Raw genomic sequence first — 21,663 nt, forward strand, 5'->3', positions numbered from 1 at the left:
TGCAGTCTTGGGAGAGTAAGGTGTTATTGAGACCATCTGGACAGCATATGTGACTGAACCCAGGTAAGGCCTCTATACTGTATAAACTTTTAAGATTCTGGCAGGTGGGTTCAAAGATGTACTTATTTTGCAGCCAGAGACAAGCCTGGTATGCAAGTTCCCTTCTTATTATTAAACCTGTCACCTACCAATCCAGAGCAGTCTCCCTCTTTCTTTGGTCTCCCCTCGCTGTCTGTGTATGGGGGCCAGCGTGAGAAAAAACACTACCCTGAAATTAGGGACACCAACACACATATCCAGCTCCTATAAAACCCAGCTGCAATCTGATCAGTGATCATTTAATGAATGAATAAATAATCAATGACACACAAGACGACCAAATATACGCATATATCAGGAGACTCTAATCTCTACGATCATCACAAAACTAGTTAATCTCATAATATATGTTAACGTACTGGCAGTAAAATATGTTATGTGACAATACTGAGCAGGCATACTGTTTTTGTTACAGATTTTTAAAATATAAATAAAAAATAAATTTCAAATCAACTTTTCATGGAGTTCCTTACAGGGATCCTACAGAATAAATGGTGAAATCCATGCTCAGATAACAGGATGTTTCTCTAGAGGAATAAACAGTGGTGATCAAAAAATTTCTTCACATAAATTACAGGCAGTACTCCTTAGAAGAAAAGAGTTGAAACATTGGTGAGTATAACAAAATCTTAGGTCAACATTTATATTTCACCATTTTGGATACGGATATTAAAACTGTTAAGAGGATAAAATAATTTTAAAAACTGAACTAATTAGAAAGCAATGGATCATTTAATTAAAAAAGAAAACTGTGTTTTTACTCAGAGAATTGCTTCCATTAGTAGAAAAAGAATCAACATTTTAGTGAACAAAATGATGATAATTTTGCTTTAATTCCACTATTTAGCCAATTTAAATCTCCTCTGATTAAAGATAATTCCAGCATTTTAAAGATCAAAGCTTCTCTGCTGGTTGATTAGTTTCTAGGTCCTAATTTCACATTCTTAGTCAAAACATACCTTCTTTAAAAAAAAATCTAAATTTGAAAAAGTAAGAGTATTACCTCTCCCCAACAAAGAGAAGACAACAATTGTCTCTATATAAGATCACTTTTCCAGGAAATGATAAATGCTAGTCAAATTACACATTAATTATCCCACTCCATGCCCTGTGGCTGGAACTCCCTGTTTTCTTCACTTGTCAAGAACACTTACATTAGACACTGAGCTGCAAAAATACCACTATTTCCATGAAAGACTCTCCCAACCCCAGAATATGTTATAAAACTCTCCCCTTCAAGCACCTCCCACTGTTTAAGGTATATAATCATAATTCAAGAGGGATTATTTCAGAATAGTTTTTCAAAATCCTTAATTCTACAAATGAGAAAACAGATTCCTTCCTTTAAATCACACAGTTATTTTTTTCTTATTCTTGACTAACATAGAGAAACTGAGTTTCAAGGAGATAGAAAATGTGCGAGACCACTCCAGCCAGGTTTGTATCTGGCTCCAATACGCCCACTTTATTTCACTCCATTACTAGATGCCTCCTGAAATATTACCTTCCCTTCTTTTCCCAGGTCCAAGGACCCAGTCTCTTCCAATTTTCCACATGGCATCTGCATACCTTCTTTAACTGATTCAGCTTCTTCTTCACACTACGCTCTCCAACTCTTCCACAGAATTAGTAAAATATGTAGTTAACACCTAGACACACATCATCTAACGAGCTCAGTGACGTCTGTTCACGGAGGGCAAAAATCCATGTTACTAACCTTGCACAGCATCCAGGACAGAGAGGTTGGTGCTTATCAAACACTTTTTGATGTGACTGATGATTCTAAGACCTCCTAGATTTAAGACTCAGCATTTGGTGCCTCCACGAATTCTGACATGTGAGGGGAATCACGGGCTCCAAACCAATTCTGCAACTCCATGATACCAATTCAATTTCTTACAATGTGAATATTCTCAAGTTTCCTTCTTTTTTCTCTACAGTGAAAGTTTTAGGAAGTTTATATGAATTAATAAAAATCCTGGGCTCTATGAAGCCAATCTAGCTTTGAACATGCTTTTATTGATCTTTCTGGTAAATCTACTGTGAATGTTATGAGCCAAGCCCAGATCATCAACTTCAAACAGAATTGGAGGTACCTGTAGAGAGTAATGCTGGCAGACAGGATTTTACTAAAGCCAGCAGAGCAGAGGTGAGGATAAAAAAAAAAAAAAAAGATGCTTAATTAACCTTTTAGATGTGTTGTAGGTTGAGTGATTTAAGGCAGCTTATTAAATTCTCCCTGTTGCATCCTGGAGGGTATCATTTTTTTCCTTTCTTTCTTTATTGTACAGATGTAATCAATTTGTTTCTAATATCCGAACACATTAGCATAGGGAAGATTTTTAATATGCTGGGGTTCTTTTTATATTCATTCTTATGAGTCAGTTATCTTGCTTGAAACTATTGAATAATTTTACTATAGCCAAGGCAATGGAAAAAATATTTTCTCAATTCTCACTCTTAGAAACAGAGAGCATTTCTCAACCACTAAAGGAAATATTTTCATTCCCTATTTTGCATATTGATGAAAGGAACAATAAAATGATTACCATACCTACCATCTCCAAAATTCCTACTCTCACTCCCTATGGAAGAGTTGTAATCATTCCTACATGTTTCCATATACCAAAAAAGTTCAACTCGTAAGTACTGGGAATCTGGAGACACAAGGCATCGGCACTGTCACACGGTCTTGATTCTTGGCTTTCACATGGCCTTATTTTTTGGCCTAGACCTAATTTTGAATCTGCACACTTCAGATGAGCCACAGAGTTACTTGTAAGTTCCATATGAAGAAAACTTTGCCAATTATGTTGGGTCACAACACCCCAGTGAAAACCTCAGCCCAGGGATATACATTTTCATGTATAGACCCTTTAATCCAGAGTGCCTGAATATGGAAGCCATCTCTATGGCAAACCATAGTGTATGATCTTGGGCAATTCACTTTATCTCCCTCTGTCTTAGGGAGTTTCCTCCTCTGAGGTAGTAATGGTAACAACTTCATAGGCTTTTTTTTAAAGAAGAGCTGCAGCATGTCCTTGGGAGAAAAATTGTTTCTTGATAACCGTACAGCTGGCATTACCTGGGTCTGTTACCTCAACAAAATGAACAGCCAGGAAGATTTTTGCTTTCTCATTCTAAGCTAAGTCTTAATTGCTCAGTATAAAAGTAGACAGAATATCAGTACAATTTATATTTTTAAAAAGAAAATTTGCCCATCACCTAGATTCAAATATTATCAATTCATGGAAAGTCTTGTTTCATACACTTCCTCTCTCTCTCATATTATTATGGGGCATATCCCAGACAATATATCACTTCACCTGCAGTTATTTTAGCATGTATCTCCAAAAGATAAAAATGCTCCTCAAAAAAATTTTTTTTGAAAACAAGGGGGAGGTGGATGGGGGAAGGATAGACTGGGAGTTTGAGATTAGTAGACGCAAACTATTGTATAGAGAATGGATAAACAACAAGGTGCTACTGTATAGAACAGGGAACTATATTCAATATCCTGTGATAACCATAATGGAAAAGAATATAAAAAAGGATGTATATATATGTATAACTGAATCACTTTGCAGTACAGCAGAAATCAACACAACATTGTAAATCAACTATACTTCAATAAAAATTAAAATAAAAAAAAAATTTTTAATGCTGCTCAAAAATAAAACCACATAACCACCAAAATATTATAATACCTAAAAACAATAATGCATTAATATTTTTAAATACCCAGTTAATGCTCAAATGTCCCATCGTGTTATAAAAGTTTCTTTTTTTAATTACTTCTTTGAATTGGCGTTTAAATAAGATCCACATAAAACAATTGGATAATATGCCTCTTGAGTTTCCTTTAGTCTATAGCTTTCCTTCTCCATCTCATTTATATCCATCTGCTGACAAAATGAGGTACTTGTTCTGTAGATTTTCCCAGAGTCTGGAGTTTTCTGATTGCATCCCCGTGAAATTCTGGTTTTGTTTTCTTTTTCTTAAAAATTGTCCCCCTGACTTCTACATTTCTTGCAAATTTGTAGTTAAAACTCAAGGTTTGATTAGATTTAGGAAGGATATCTTTGGCAAGGATATTTCCTAGTAGATGATGCTTCTCTCTATTAAGGGTCTTGTGATATCTGGTTGTCTCTCTTTTTCTGATGTTAGTAACCACTAACATACCATGAATTCAACCACTAGATCCATGAATTCATTGACGTTACAAAATATTGATATTTTAATTTTATTATTCCTTCTTCATTTATTAGGTAACATACTTCTATAAAGAGAAATATCCCTTCATCTACCATTCACTTGCTCAGTATAGAATAGGCAAAATAAATGCTCAGTTCTATCCTTTATCAACTCTTAAAATACTACACCCTCTAATGATGACAAATTTTTCTGGTATATACAAACAACACATGGATTTAAACACAATTGATTTAAAAACACTTAATGTGCTTAAATCTATTGATGTTATTATCCTTACTGACGTTCAAATTGTCCCATGTTTGGCCGGAGGAAGACTTTCAAGTTGTGTCCTCAGGACCAAAAACCTCTCTGGTATGACACGGTGGCTCCAATCCAGAGCTCTGAAACCATACTGCCTGGGTTCAGGCCTCACTGAAAACTCCTTCCCAGCCGGGAGACTGTGAAGGAGTTAGTCCTGGGCCTCTGCTTCCTACTTTGTATAATGATGAAAAAAATAGTGTCTGCCTCCCACGTAAGAATCAAGCCAGATCCCATACTCAGTGCTTAGGACAACCTCAGTAAATGCTAGTCCTTAATTACTATTAATAATATTGCATGGTAAGCCTATGGAATCCTAAAGTTAAAAACCTTAATGTATCGACTTTTCATATGTTTTAATATTATATGCCTTTAAAAAGAGCTAGATTTAAAGAAAACTTTTTCTCCTACTTAAGATTTTGAAACAGTTTAGCCTCTCTTTTTCTCTCTTCAAGGAAAACATTGCTTGTAAATCATTGGAAGGGCCATGGGGCTCAGTCACCCAGTTTCCTCCCCATGAGAAGATTCAACTTGGTTTGGCATTTGTAACATGAGCTAGCATTTGCCTCAAGAGATGTATCCTTTTCTAAAAGGGCACATTGTTTGCCTGGGTGACTAGTCACATGTTGATGGTATTTTACCAGATATATATATATCCCATAGTAGAGATAATCATCTCTAAAGATGTGAAGAATAGAATCTACCATGGAAACAATGAAGACCTACATGAACCCACTGAGGGAAAAAGGATGTCCTCTCACAGACCACTCTTCTAGAGGTAAGGAAACTTCAAAAGCAACATGAAAATACAAGAGGAATAGAGTATTATTAAACAGAACATGGCAATACCAAAGGGTGATTTTATTCTTGGGGTCAGAACTACGTTATAGTTCATCTTAATTAAGATTCCTCATCTTAATTTATGTATTCTAGATCAGGAAGAAAGTGCATTGTTATCTCTTGCTTTGACCATGACATGACTGTTGCATAGCTTGTTTTTACTTAAAAATGGATGAATAGAGCAAGAAATTTAAAATTTTTAAATGGGTTTCTTGGAACTTAGTCTCAGAGGCCTCAAAGCAGTGCCTCTCAAGCTTGAAAGTACATACAAATTACCAAGGGGATGTTGTTGAAATGTAGGTTCTTAGCCAGTCGGCCTGGTATAGGTCCCTCCTATGCTGCTCCAGGGACGACACTGAAAACTAAAACCTTAAAGAAGTGGTTTTCAAATGTAAAATAGATAGCTAGTGGGAAGCAGCCACATAGCACAGGGAGATCAGCTTGGTACTTTGTGACCACCTAGAGGGGTGGGATAAGGAGGATGGGAGGGAGACTGCAAGAGGGAGGGGATATGGGGATATATGTACACGTATAGCTGATTCGCTTTGTTATACAGCAGCAACTAACACAACATTGTAAAGCAATTATACTCCAATAAAGATGTTAAAAAAGATTTTTTTTTAATTAAAAAAAAAAAACACAGAAGTGGTTTTCTTTCCATTATGGGCAAATTATAGATAAACAAAACTAAGTCTGATCCTTGCTTTGCTTCTGCCGTGAATATGGCCCCAACCCGGGAGACTCAGACTATAGCCTGTTTTGTTTTGTTTTGCTTTGCTTTGTTTTGCTTTGTAAGAGGTAATTTTCTACTAGGAAATCATAGTCTAAAGAATAAGCACCAGGACAAATCTTTACTCCCTGGCATAGGACTACAGCATCTTACTGCTTTGCCCAAATAAAGAGTGGAAGGATGAGAATCTGGAATTCAACCACAAATAGACACGGGGTCCAAATTTGCACTCCCCACACAGTGCAGAGCTTGAAACCCTGAGCAGAGACACAGACATAAGTAAAACCAATTCAGAACTGGGTAATGATGCAGGGCTTGGTCAGGCAAAGGAACTTGAATAACCACATAAATGATCTTGTATAATCAGAACAGTCTAAAAGGTCCTTTAAAATAAGGGTGTTTAAACTGTTCAAAGAGCTACAGGAGAGAATAAAATCTCAAAGAGAGATAATTAAGAAAATAGACTGATATTTAAAAGAACCAAATAAAATCTCAAAAAATGAAAAAATATAGTAGAAATTTTTAAGTAGCATTTTTATGTAAAATTTTTGTTTTTGTAAAGTAGCATTTTTTGCTTTGTAAAATGAAAAATGTAGTAGAAAGTTTTTAAGTTGCATCTTTTTTTTTGTTTAGAGTAGCTTTACAGGTTGATGGCAATGATCTGGGAGAGTGAAAGACACCATTATGTAGGAGAAAAGAAAAGCTGAGCTTGCTGGATCCTTGACTAGATAAAAGCAGGGGTGGGGGGGAAGCAACTACTAGATGGAAACCCCTTTATTTTCTACCTTGGAATCTGCAAACCTCACTGCATCCACACCCACTTCCTCATTCTTCTCTCCAGTGCTTACCGGTTACAGGAGATACGGAGTAAGCATCTCTTGCAAAAGCTGCTGCAGACCAGTCATTTCTCACCAGCGATGCTACAACAGACTCCAACAGATCATCTCTCATCCATGGTGGAATGGAATCTATCACTATGGGACTGTAGAGAATTAGGGAAGGATGTTATAACTTAAATTTACAGCAACGGGAAGCCATTCAAGGGTTGTAAGCAGGGCAATAACATGCTCACTGTTGCATTTTAAAGATCCCTCTACCTGTAAGATCAAGAAGACACCAAGTACACCAAGGACACCTTATTTAATATGCTGTGTCCACAATCTTTACAGTCTAGCAGTCTTGTTCTAGGGATAAAGATCATTACACGTAAAAGCAATGGAAGAAACCACAATGGAAAATATCCTCAGATATGATTACCTAACAATTTAAAACTTCCATATGTCAAAAGACACCATAAATAAATGAAAGGCAAATGACATTCTAGAAAACTTTATATCACAAATATAAGTAATCTTTTCCTAAATGTGTGAAGAGTTGTTCTAAAATCACCCTCACTGAAAAAAGTAGAGAAAAAATGTGAAGTAACAGCTCACAGATAAAAATAAATCAATCGGTAAATACATGTGAAAAATGGAAGCTCAATCAATAACCAAAGAAACATAGACAAATTACTGGTTGACAAGTTGACAAATTCTTACTGAAATCACAGCGCTTGATGCTGGTGGTGATACAGCAACACAGAGCTGGCCACACACTGTTGGACCCTCTCATAAAAAAAACATGCTAATAGCTTTCCTGAAAGTCTCTCCGGCAATATCAAAGTTCTTAAATGTCAATACTTTTAGAACAGTAATTCTGCTTTTACATAAAATACCTGACAAAATGACCTGAGATGAGTGCAAAGATTTATTCTGGGTGAAGTTATTTGTTATAGCATTAGTTACAATAAAGATTTAGAAACAAACTAAATGTAAACAATGAAGAAGTTTTTTATTCCATATAATAAAATAGTATATAATCCATTAAATCATGTTTCTAAAGAACATTTAGTAACATTGGAAAGTATTCACTGTATAATATTATATTCAAAAAACAAAGTATAGGGCTCCCCTGGTGGCGCAGTGGCTGAGAGTCCGCCTGCTGATGCAGGGGACACGGGTTTGTGCCCCGGTCCGGGAAGATCACACATGCCGCGGAGCGGCCGTGCCCGTGAGCCACGGCCTCTGAGCCTGCGCGTCTGGAGCCTGTGCTCCGCAACGGGAGAGGCCACAGCAGTGAGAGGCCCGCGTAATGCAAAAAAAAAAAAAAAAAGTATAAAATAAGAATTCAACTTGGGAGGTGAAAGTGTATACTTACCTAGAAAAGGGATCCCAGAAATCCCTATCCAGAGTTTTTGGAGCTGTACAGGACTGCATAGCTGCAGTCCATAGTGTCCATTCTGAAAGACCACATTAGCCACGGCCCACAGCTAGAGGATCCCATGGGCTTCGTGAACACATATATGGGCTTCATCAACACTTTCTGAGCTGGAACAAGTAGTATCCCTGTGTTACCTCCCCTATTCCCTTATCTGTTGTGTATTCTACTTAAGAAGAAATGCCCAAAAGAGGTCCTGGCCACCAAACACTGTTCTCTCCCAATGTACACTTTACTCACATTGTTGAACAGTATATACAGTAAAAAAGATAGCAGAAGCTCCGACTAAGGGTTGACCTAATGGTCCACCTCTCGTTCCTTTGACAGCTGATCAAGTGCATGGACTTGCCTTTGTCCTTGCGTTGTAGGAAATTCTGAAGCACACTATTGCCCACTGATGTAGACATTCTTTTGCATAAAAGACTTTTTAATTTAACACTTCTTTGGACTTTTCTGAAATATCTAGAAATGCTAATAGCTGGCCAACCCCAGCTGGAATCGAAGAGTGAGGTGATGATCTTCCTTACCTCTCCTTGAACAGCTGGATGAGCCCATGCTTTTTTAAGTTCTCTAAGTAAACCAGCTCTAGTGAAAGTGAGTCTTCCTTGTCATAACTTTGGATATAGTTTCATCAGCTGCTTCTAACTATAGACATTTTGTTAAAATAGATTTGGGGTTAAACAATGCAGTCTTCTAAGGATGGTTTCAGACTATGGTTCACCTACATATGTTATCTATAGCTCTTACAAGTATACTGAACCAGCAGACATTTACACTGGCAGAGTAGTGAACTAAACGTGTTTGATTTCTGAATAGATTGAATGAAATCCAAACTATTTACAGAATTTCCTAAAATCACAGGACATAAAGGATCACTAGCATCTATGCCAGAGATTTACTAGTAGCTGGAAAGAACAATTCTAACAGCAAATAACAGCCTGACTTCATACCTTAGAAGCATGTTCCTACAGGGGAGAGGATGGGATGGGTGTATCTCCAAGGTACCATGCTGAATGCACACGGACTCCCTTTATAAATGACTGCTTCACTTCTCATGGATTGTCCCAGAGAGGGGACATGTAGCCCAGCGATTCCTGTACTTTGCAGACAGGAAAGTTCTCGAAACTTTTAAGAAAAAATTCTGAAAGACCTATGTATGAGTCAGTGGTACTGAATACCTTTGTTTAAGCCACAGTTTCATGGTATTAGTCAAAACAGGATGTTATTAAGTGGTTACTTTAAATTTCATTATTGAATTAAACATTTTTATTATTCTTATTAAGTGGCTATTTTACCTTCATTTTTTATTAACAACTTTAACAACTTTGAAACTGGAATAAGTGTTTATTTTCTGTCAATAAAAATGAAGTTTGACGAAAGAAAAAAGTAAATGTGACATATATTAACTACATCTCTGGGTGATATATTGTCTTCTTCTTTTTTGTAATTTAAAATTTTCTATAATACACATGAATTTACCATAAGAATCAGGAAAAATTTATTATTAACAGAAAGAGGAAGATGATTCTCATTTTACCTCTCTACAGGCTTACTTCCACCTTTAAGCCTCACACAGGGATTAAATGTAACTCCATCATCTCTTCAATGCCTAGTACATGTTGAAATCTAATTAAATTTTAGCTCATTTAAAAAACAAAAATAAAAACTCCCATCTTACAGGATCTCTTTTCTTTGCTATGCACCAAGTAACTAGCCTTCTATTGCTTTGCATATACCTGTGATAGGTAAACACAAACAAATACACTTCAAATATTCTATGACATGAAATCATTACAACAAAAATCTGATTTAAGTATAATTTGAAAGCCCACTATCAGGCACCAAAGATACAAAATGTTGATCTTTCCTTTTTCTGTATTTCTCAGTAAAATCTTGTCAAAACCTCTGCTTTATTCTACAGCATTAAACCATGATCCTTGGTGGTGTGTGAGTGTGTGTGTATGTGTTTTGATCACATAGTTCATCCTCATAAATCCATCAGTGGCTTACAATTTTAAAAACCTCCTCAGTGGATACAGGGCACAATTACTGTTTTATGATATGAGAGAAAAATCCTTAGAGGACTATGTTCATAAGAAAATATTTTTGGCAAAATACTAACACAGGACACTTCATTTTAAACAAAGTTGTATTTTAAGCATCTTTTAAACAACATTTAAAATAATATTTTAAATAAAACAAAGCTGTTTCTACCTTTAGCAGGTTAATGTCTTTGTACTTTGTTATGGTTTTTTTCCAGCAAGAAAATGGAATAATAAAATGACCCTATCTACTATTCAGATATCTGTGACAACAAATTAGGACAATAAAAAATAGATACAAAATCTCTTTGAAAAAGTAGTATTTGTTATTATTATCATTGATAGAACTGGAAGGAAACGTAAAGAGTTTTCCAGTCCCCAATTTTAGATGAGAAAACTGAGATACGAAAAGGTGTGGGGATTTGCATAATTTCAGATGACTCCCAGGCAATTCTTGACCTCATTCAGAAAGAGCTAATGGAAATCAAGTTTCTAAAATAAAGTCATTTGTGAAATGTACTAAGGAGATGTACTACTGACCTTTGGCAAAGTGATACAGGATGTGGCCTCAGACTTGATATCAAATATTAAAATGTGCGATAATGCCTTCATAGTTCTAAGGGAAAGTTCTTGTTTTTGCTAGAATTCTACAGCAGACAATTGATCAATCAAATGTGAGAAATCAATACAGATCCTTTTAGGTATCCGAGGACCCAAAAAAATGTACTTTCCGTTCAACATTTCTTAAGAAGGCATACTGCAGAGAAATGAGTATATGATTTAAAAAATATAATGATATTTTGAAATTAATAATATATATAATATATAGAATGAAAAAGTAGGCACATAGAAACTCCAAGGGAAAAAAAGTCTCAATGAAAAAGAAAATATATTGGAACTTCCCTGGTGGTCCAGTGGTTAAGACTCGATGCTTCCACTGCAGGGGGCACTGGTTAATCCCTGGTTGGGGAACTAAGATCCCACATGCTATATGGCCAGCCAAAAAAAAGAAAAAAATTCACGGCATACTGTCTGTTTTTGTAATGATCTGTAAGAAATAGATGAGAGTAGGGACTTCCCTGGTGGCGCAGTGAAGAATCCGCTTGCCAATGCAGGGGACATGGGTTCGAGTCCTTGTCTGGGAAGATCCCACATGCCATGGAGCAACTAAGCCCGTGCACCACAACTACTGAGCCTGCGCTGTAGAGTCCACGAGCCACAACTACTGAAGCCCGCGCACCTAGAGCCTATGCTCCTCAACAAGAGAAGCTACCGCAAAGAGAAGCCTGCGCACCGCAACGAAGAGTAGCCCCCTCTCGCCGCACCTAGAGAAAGCCCGTGCACAGCAATGAAGACCCAATGCAGCCAAAAATAAATAAATTAAAAAAAAAAAAAGAAATAGATGAGAGTAAACATTGTTGGGTTGTCAGATGAGACTCTCAAGGAACAGACATCTTAACTTACCTAGTATCAAATTTTAGTATTAATTCTAAGAATATTGATAACTATGAAACACAGAGCTACACGAAGAAGTCTGGGACCACCAAAAACTCGGCCTGGTTCCTTCCCTGCAACATTAGGAAATATCCTGGCTTGGATTTAACATATGGGGTCTCAAAGTAATGCGTCACCTACTCAAAGGGAGCCCTTTCCATCATAAAATGTCTCTCTTTTCATACTCTAACTGTGACATAGCTGACACTGAATTTTCCAACAGGCCTTGGTTCATAAATCTGTAAATTCCAAGTTTTCCATCAAAATGCTTTACTTCTTCCTTCCTTCCCTCAATTCCCTCCCCCACCACAGTGTCCCCAGGGTAGGAAGGATAGCATACAAACCAGTGCTAATCTATTTCCTGAACTACCCACAATAATATAAACAATATTTGTTAATTTTTCAGTGGTTAGAAACATCCTCTAACAAATTATAAAATAATTATGGTTAATGAATACAATGTAATGTTATCAAGTTTGACTTAGAAAAATAAAGAAGACAAAAGTTTGGGTTAGAATGGAAGATGAAAGCTGAAAGAAATGTTAGAAGTGCTAATATCTTCACCTTCAAAGTAGAGAATCAAGGAATACTGTCTATAATTGACCAAATAAGAAATGAATATGTAAACATATTACTTAAAATTATAGAGACACTGAGTAGAGGAACTAAAATTTTAATATAATTATATTGAGAGGTATGCCATTACTAGTAAGTGAGATAAAACTCAACAGACCATGTCTAAAATTAATAACATAAGCACATAGACATGATAGTGTTTTGGATAGGAATTATAGTTAGAAGACACAGTTACAGGAATTTTAATAGGTGTCCCCTTTTCTGAATGGCACCGTGGAGCAAGAGACTTACAATTTTCCCTATAAGTCCATCTGTCTTCTATGATCTTTTTTAACCATGTGTAAGAATTATTTTTGTACTACTTTGATAGCTTTTAAAATTACTAAAATAAAGACAAAAGTGTCCCAATCTGGTATCTTCAGGGTCTACATTGGCACCAGAGCATTAAAAATGAGGCACAATTAAGACCAATTCTAAAACCACAGATGTAATCAGGAAGATTTCCCCAAAGGGAAGGTGAACATCAGGGTTAAAAGCTAAGGCTTTACAGCCCCACTATCCTTTCCAACCCTGTGACTCCTCCTGGATCAGAGACGACTATTGTCCCCCAATACTCATTCTCCATCCCTTTAAAAAGAGCGCTCTTGAGTTTTACAAAGGCACATGCCCCTCAGCTACAGGGTACATTTCCCAGCACCCACTGCAATTAGATGTGGCCATGTGATTTACTTCTGTCTGGGAGATAGGAAGAGAATTGATGTTTATCACTTCCACGTTGTGCCCTTAAAAAGAATGAACTTCCTCTGTCCTCTCTATCTACCTTTGCAAGAATTGGATCCTGGGATAGAAGACATATTGTGAGATTGACAAAGACTTTGCCGGGCTTAGACTACCTAACTGTTCTGTTATGTGAGAGAGAAATAATGCTTCTAAATTGTTTAAGCCACTATATTTGTGTATCTCCCTTATAGTAACTTGGACTATACCCTAAATAATGCCTCTCAGCTTCACTTCTGGCCTCATATTTCATTCAGTTTGTATAGGTTTTTCTTTTCTAAATTACTTGAATGACTCTGTCTAGTGTCAAGTTCTTCTTGTCTATTGACAACAACATATAATTCTATCAGAATCCACAGATTTACTTGTAGTTTCAAATACGTGTATTGTTATGTAGGTTTCCAGTTCAATTTTGGTCAAGTGTGTTCCCTGGCTTCCCTACTCATGTAAAAGCATCATGCCTTTGAAAAATCACATTTTACATCACATTGAATGTACTTTAATCCTGGCTTTAAAAAGTTGCAAATTTTCAAACTTTTTCAAACTGAACTGCATTGCCCACCTGTGTAATCTATCAAGTGTCCTTTGTCCTTACCAGGTTTTCATTCTTCTTCCATTCCAATAAGCTGGAAAACAAATACTGGCTGAATTAATTTCCTAATAAAGCACATAATCCTCAATTTATCTTTTCCATTAAGTGTCTAACATGCCATTTCCCCTTGATCTTTCACATTATGAGATTCTGGCTTTTCTGACTACAAGTATTTATACCAGGGGTGAACTACCACACTTGATGTAATATTTATTCTTATTCAAATTTGACTGATATGGTCTTCTAACCTATTTTAGGTACTGCAATTGTTGGTTGCAGAATTTCCAGCTATCATCTGAGTTTTCCTTCATGGTTTATCTAGTTTTATTATTAATAGATTCAATAAAACCAGAGGATTTTCAAATCTTGAGTCTTCTCTTAAATGTACAGATCTAACCTCCTTTGTAAGTCTTGCAGCATTTGCCAGTTATCAGTTAAGATACTTTTGACTGAAAGGGATAGCATATCTAAGTGAACACGACTCAGGCATTAGGTACTTATTACCATTTCACATGACAAAAATGCTGAGGTAGACAGTTCAGGGTCGATTTCGTGGCTCCATTATGTCATCAAATACCCAGGATCCTCTCGTCCTTCTGCTCTGCCATCCTCAAGAAGTCAGTGATGTCTCCTCATGGTTCCAGAATGGTTGCAGCAACTCCAAATATTACATCTTCACACAATGCATTTGCAAAGTCATTAAGGGAAGACAGGGCCTACCATTCATACATCCTACTTTTCTCCTTTTATCAAGGAGTAGTATTCTACCAGAAGCTCCCAGCATAATTCCCTTCATGTGTCATTGACCAGTTCTAGGTCACATGGTATTCCTTAGCTGGAAGGAAATCAGGATAGTAAATATCTGGTATTTTCATCTTCTCTCCTAGTAGTTGTGTTTGGCCAATGGGAAAAGACAGAGAAGAAGGGCTTTGGGGCATGTAACCATCAGTGTCAGCTATAGCAAAGGAATAAATAATGCAAGATGGAGATTCAGGAGGGTTCCAAAGATCAGGTGCTTTTTTACAAGTTTCTCTCCAACTTGTCTCAGGACCTTAGCTATATAAATTAGAAAAATGGATTTTCTCCTCACTAATAAAATTGTAAAACAGAACATATATCTTCATTATATTATTTTATTAACTAAAGAAAATTCATAACGTAACTTGAACGATGAGTTCCATTTTTGATAATACTTTATTATAAATTCCACATGGGCGAAGATAATGATTAAGTACGTGGGAGATGTTAAAGATAGGACTATATTATCCTTCATTTTTTTGCTGTGTTCCATAACTTCTCTGGTACTTGAAATTCTTTTAAAATAATAATTCTATTAAAATACAACCATTACATGTGGTTTCTAGAATCTCACGTGCCTTTGTTAAAGAAATTAATCTATGTATCACCAATTCCATTCAAATCCCAAGGGATGAATTACAATTTACATAAGCATAGCCCTTTTCGTCCCTCCTGTCACATACTAAGTGAACTTAGAATGTCAGAGCAAGTAGTGCATGGCTTTTTCAGCCATTCGTATACTGAATCCAAGAAGAAAACAGTTAAATGTTAGTCAGTACCTGTGCGAATGCCAAACTAGGACAGTGACTAATTATAAAAGTTCTGTTCCTTTTCCTTGCAATTGTACTTACTTTGTAGTTAGAAAGGGATACAAAATAAAGGGGAAAGTGACATAAAAAGAATTATCAAAAGAAGCTCAAGCTTATAAACTTATGTCCATCACCTGGAACTTAATGCTAGGGTAAAGCTTTTATCAGACGCACGTATCACCCGATTATGGAATGAGGGTAAAGTTTAAGGACAGAGACTGAAGGGAGTATAAGCTTTTCCCCAATTGCAGTCATAGGAGCTTCTTGAGACCAACACGTCCACAAGAAAACAGCACCAGCAAGCCTACATCCCAACAGCAGCTGGTAAGCAGGAGGCTTGAATTCCGGGTAGACCACAAAAAGCTACGGATCCTTGTGGAAAATGCCGAGAAGCATTCTAATTCAACTCATCGAGCTTAAATTTTAAGCATTTTTTTTCCCTCTGAGCAACAGGAACAGATGAACTCTCAAGAAGTAAAGATCTCATTTTCATAGAAATCATCTTCCAAGAACAAGAGAGAAAAAAAATAAAGAAAATGAATGAGTTCGACTTGGGATTGCTGTACAAAACAGGTGTCAGTTTTCTGTGAGGACTTTATTCCTCGAGGTATATTTTAATGACTTTCTAACAGTTGACACAGTTTATCTTCCCTTTAGAGTAAACGGGATTCTGGTAACCGGGTACAATATAATCAGCTCAGATAAACAAAGTTTAGCTACAAAACTACCATAAATGCATGTCTGTTCCTGATCTAAGGTTTAATACACATAACAATATGCAGGATACTGGGAGAGGACAAAAGTCTAACTGGCTTGTGGCTCGCAGTAACTGGGCTGACTTGTTAAATACTGATGTGATGGATGCATATTTCTGATCAAATAATAAACACTTCATAAAACTTCAGAGGATCTCAATCTAGGGCACATCAGAAACACTGTGGAGCTCTTCAAAATGTACACACCAGGACCCCATCCCCAGGACTATTGATTCATTAGGTCTACATGCAGCCCCAGGCAATTGTATATTTAAAATGCTACAGGGTAATTTAGTGGGCACCAAAGGCTGCAAATCACTAAAATACCCACCGATTGAACACTGTCAGACGTGTTTACCTTCCACTGTAAACAGACTTGTTTACATTCCAATCTCGAACATGGGTTGATAAGAGAGTTTGATATAAAACAGTAGACACTGTGTCCTTCAACCCCCAGACTCATTAATCTAGGAGCTCCATAAAGACAGAGATTGTGTCGTGTCCCCCTTTGTACTCCCAGCCACAAACTCAGTTGCTAGAAAATGCTACGTGTTCTACAAATGCTTGCTGAACAAATAGAAAATAAATCCTATGTGCACTAAATTCCCATTTGTTTTTCTTATTATTTTCAAGGAAATGATTGAGATGTGAATTTGAGGTATCAGATATTCAATCCCTAGCTTTTACTGACAAAGTCAGAAAGGTAACGAAGATGGAAGCTTTAACTCTAGAAAATGTTTTAACATTTTATGATCATACATTTAGGGGTAGCTTAATAAAGCGTTCCTGTAAATAAAGTTTCCAGACCAGGAAGTCCTCGATGGAATTGTCCTCAGGGTAAACATGTTACATATATTCAGGTGTACTCTGTAATGTGTGTCTGTATTCATCTGTGTCTTGTTCCACTGGTAAGCATCACCTTTGTCTATATAACCCAGAAACCATGTAAGCACAGCTTTGGAGGCTTTCTAAAGACTTCTGAGCCTTTCTTCCCACCCCCGCTATAAATATGCACTCTATACAGACTTTTTAGACTCCTTTGAAGAGTTGCCAGGATATATACTAGCTTGAATGTTTGTGTGCAGGTCAACAAGCTAGACCTATATGCATCAGTTACATTCATCTCCTTGAGAATCTGGTGAATACTATGGGTTCTGCAATGGGGGCAAAATAAACTTACAAGAAAAACCTGCCATTCAATTCCAGAAGGTTCACAGACATCCTGAATTCTTGTAGGATCCTGGAAATCTAGGTTGAGAAACAATGAAGATGAGTAACTGAGTAAAATCTCACTGCCTATTTATGCCAAAGGTAACACTAAACACAGACAGATATTTTAAATACATTTACACAACCTGTTTTCTAAACCATCTCTTTCCACTCACCCATCACAAAATGTTCTGTTAATTTCCACAGGTAACACTTCAGGCTCAACCCTCATCCATTCCTTCTAACTTCCTTCCTTCCCACATGACCCAAAACAAGGAGAAACCTGGCACTTCCTGCACCAGGTTGCCAATCCATATGCATTAATTTACTAACGCACCCAAGGTGACTGTCATACCATGCTCATTAGCCACAGAGACCTCTTGTAGAGCTGAATTACAGCCAGCAACATAACCCTTTCCCAGCATCCGTGTGCAGGTTTAGGTTATACCAAAACGGAGAAAAAAGTCTTCCAGAACTGCATTTCCTTTCATCTGAAATTTCATTTTCAACATTTGTGCTTAGCTTACATGATTGAGAATAACTTACTATTGTAACATTAGGACACAATTGTTAAGGTATCCAGTGGTGCCTCCGCTTTTCCACCTACCCTCCACAGGTACCTTCTTCTCCTTCAGCCAGTAACTGTAGCAGCCAAACAGTTAGTGGAGTTCAGGGTTGTGGAGAGTCACGTGGGAGCTGCCCCTCCAATGCAGCAGGTAAAAGGCACTGAAAAGGTGGACTCCACCATTTAAGCTCACTGTGAGCCCATTAAACTCCTTCAGTTTATGAAGTTCATTCTTGCAGTGACTAAAAACTAAAATATCCCTTTTTTTAGGAGGATAACAAGCTTTTTCAGGTTCCCAGGGCAACATTTATTGCACCAGAACCGTCATTTTACAAAATGACACTTTAATGGCCCCAGAAGTTCCGCATATGGGAAAAACTTTTACATATTCTCTTTACGGTCTGAAAATAAAACACCCTATCAGTGAAAATCTCTAGATAAATACCAATGTCTGTAAATATGACTAAAAGTTAGGGCTATATTACAGATTGCTTTATGAGACAGTTAAGTGAGGTTTACTTAGCCATCACTAACTTCTCCATGATATATGTTGACATCACACATGTATTATCAGATATTTCTAGATACCATAAGTATATTAAAAATATATTTTAAATATGTGGAGCTAATAATAGAAACTGGCATTTTATTTTAAATGCTATTCATTCATTTCATTTTTAAATTAATTAGTTCATTTTAGAACATATGGAGCTGTTTCATTTTTTAATGGTTTCCTAGCATCCCATTATATGGGTGTACCATAACATACTTAACTAGTCTCCAACCAATAGACCATTAGATTATTTTCAGTTTTGGGCGACTACAAGCAATATCACACAAAATTTTCTTGATTATCCTTGAAAATACACTTTTATACATGTGTACATAAGATAAATTCCTATATGTGGAATTGTTAGGTCAAGGGGCATGTGATTTTGATTTTGATTTTAAGGAGTATTCCAAAATTGCCCTGAGACCGGATACAGCAATTTATACTCACAGCAATAATGTGTGAGAGTGCCTCTTTCTTCACTCTTCTATATTTGGTGTATTATCAAACTTATTTCGGTATTTGTCAGTCTGTCAGGTAAAAATATGATATTTTGACAGAGTTTAAATTAACCTTCCTCTCATTAAATTTGAGCTCATGTACCTTATGCTTTATATTTTTTATTAATTTAATTTGAGATGATTTTATATATTAAAGAAACTGGCCCTCAGCTTTCAAATATGTGGCAACTTTTTTCCTACTTTGCAATTAGTATTTTGACTTGGTTTATGTTTTTTTTTTTTTAACCTGGAAGAAACTATTATATCTGCATTTAAATTAAAATTTTTTTCTTATATGGCCTCTGAGTTTTGGGTCTTGCTTAGTAAGGTATTTTCATTTGAGATAAATATTAAAACCAAATCCCAAAGTAAAAGGCTTCTCCTGTATTTTCTTCTGAAAGTTCTTTCTTGAAGTACTTGAAAATATAATTGTCTTGTCTACATTTTTCTTTATAGAAGTGATCTTTATAAGCTCAGGGATTCATGAACAGAAATTTTCACTAATACTCTTATTCCTGATTCCATGAGGATAGGAATCTTGATCTTTTTATTAATTTCCATATCCTAAGTGAGGATGTCTTTATATCTAGATAGTGTTTTTATAGCAAAATGTTTAATTTACTTTAGTATTCTGGTAGTACTTTTCATAGAGGTGGTGGAGTGGAGCTTGATAAAAACAAATGGTAACTTTTTAATATAATTCTTCATAAGGCTGAGTCCAAATTAAAATTTTTAAATGGAGCAATAGATTCATTGTCCCAGATCTCACTGGCAAATATCATGTTCATTTCCCATTATTGATGGGAAGTCTTTGGAGACGTTTGCATGAAGAACTATAAGAGTTCAATTGTTACAACTAATTCCACAGAAATGAATATTCTTTCTGGAATTTCAGCAACAAACTCTTCCTCTAATCACCAAATGAATGATAAAAGTGCATTCTGTTATCCAAATTAACTTATTCAATAAAGGTTTATTGAACAGTTACTATGTACCAGGCTTCTTTCTAGGCACTTAGGATATAGAAATTAATAAAAAGATCAAGATTCCTATCCTCACAGAATCAGGAATAAGAGTATTAGTGAAAATTTCTATTCATTAATCCCTGAGCTTATAAAGATCACTTCTATAAAGAAAACTGAAGACAAGACAATTATATTTTCAAGTACTTCAAGAAGGAACTTCTCAAAGGAGAATCTTTTATATTCCTAAAATTCTATATTTCCCATAGATTTCTATAGAGACCATATCTGTGATGATTCTTAAGACTGTCCCTAGATTTAAAGTCCGTAATACATGTTCAGAAGGGTGAGTCTTTTTAGATCTTTCCTGAGTCAAGATTTTGAGAACTACTCAGAATAATCAAAACATGGTAACCAGCATTTTTCTCCTGTTTTTCAACTATGAAAGCAATTTGTATGTAAAATAGCATTAAGAAATAAATCTGTGTACTGCACTTAGCACAGGGCTAGACACACAGAGCTCCTCTATCTATACATAGAGATCCCTCTGTGGAGCTCAGGAAATAAAGCCATATTTCCTGTTCAGTCTCAAGACAGAATGCTTTGATCTAGTGACCCACGTCTCTGGAGAACAGCTTCTTACAGCCCTATTTAGGCCCTGGTATGGATTTGCAAATTAACTGAAAAGACCATTAGAAAACATTTCTGTTTAAAGTGCTAAATGGGCTGCAACTTTCAAAACTAACAGGCCTGCCAAATTGTGATTTAAAGTGAAATTGGCATGAGCAGACATTTCCACATCAGCCTGTAGCACATCTGGTCCAGACCAAACAAACAGAAGATTTATTCTGTCAGGGAGATCATTTAGCATTCCTTTTCATGCTTCAGAAGGAGCCTGTACCTGTCACTCACCAAAGCATTCGGCTTTTGGTGGCTAGGTTCTGTTGCTCTCCCTGACTAGCCTTGATCTAACACTTCTAAGAAGGCTCATGTGCACTGCTCCACCTGGGAGCCCAGTACCCATGCCAAGTTCATTTCCATAGTCTTATAGAAGCCTCCTGGAGGATTTCAAACATCTGCTCATAAGTAAAGAAACATTGTCTTGAGCTCTAACAATAATATAAAGGGCAACTGAAACTTCTTTTGCAAATAAAGAGAGCTGATAAATGATCTTATTTCACAGGACTGGGGGCAAGTTGCTTTGTGTCTTTCTGAATTCAAATCCTTAAAATGAATATAGGCAATCATGGGAAAAATGGAATATACCCAGAGTTTTACTGTGAACTTCAGTGGTATACAGTAAAGACTATAAAATAAGTTTTAAAAATTATGTCATTTTGCTGAAACTAAAAGAACGTATTTATGAAAACGGTGTTGTTATTCCTAAAATGTATGCCGTCTCTCTCTCTCTCTCTCTCTCCCTGGCTGTAGCCTCAGAGCCAAGTATGTACTCTTGCTGTGTGAACCACGTAACCACTTTCTTCTCTAGAATGTTAACCTGCTCATGTTGGACTCAGAAACCCCAGAGGCTCACTTCCTGGCTTCTCTCATCAGAAATACCATTCTTCCTCTCCCACCTCTGGAGTACCATGAATAC

At 36.4% G+C, this 21,663-nt stretch overlaps 1 pseudogene; it reads left to right on the forward strand.

The window, feature by feature from the left end:
• LOC112413904 (uncharacterized) overlaps positions 1-15,945 on the forward strand; it is an 82,019-nt pseudogene extending 66,074 nt beyond the window's left edge.
• Positions 15,946-21,663: the final 5,718 nt, after the last annotated feature.

This window comes from Neophocaena asiaeorientalis, unplaced genomic scaffold (genome assembly GCF_003031525.2).
Source record: "Neophocaena asiaeorientalis asiaeorientalis breed wild unplaced genomic scaffold, Neophocaena_asiaeorientalis_V1.1 scaffold46, whole genome shotgun sequence".
Taxonomy (NCBI): domain Eukaryota; kingdom Metazoa; phylum Chordata; class Mammalia; order Artiodactyla; family Phocoenidae; genus Neophocaena; species Neophocaena asiaeorientalis.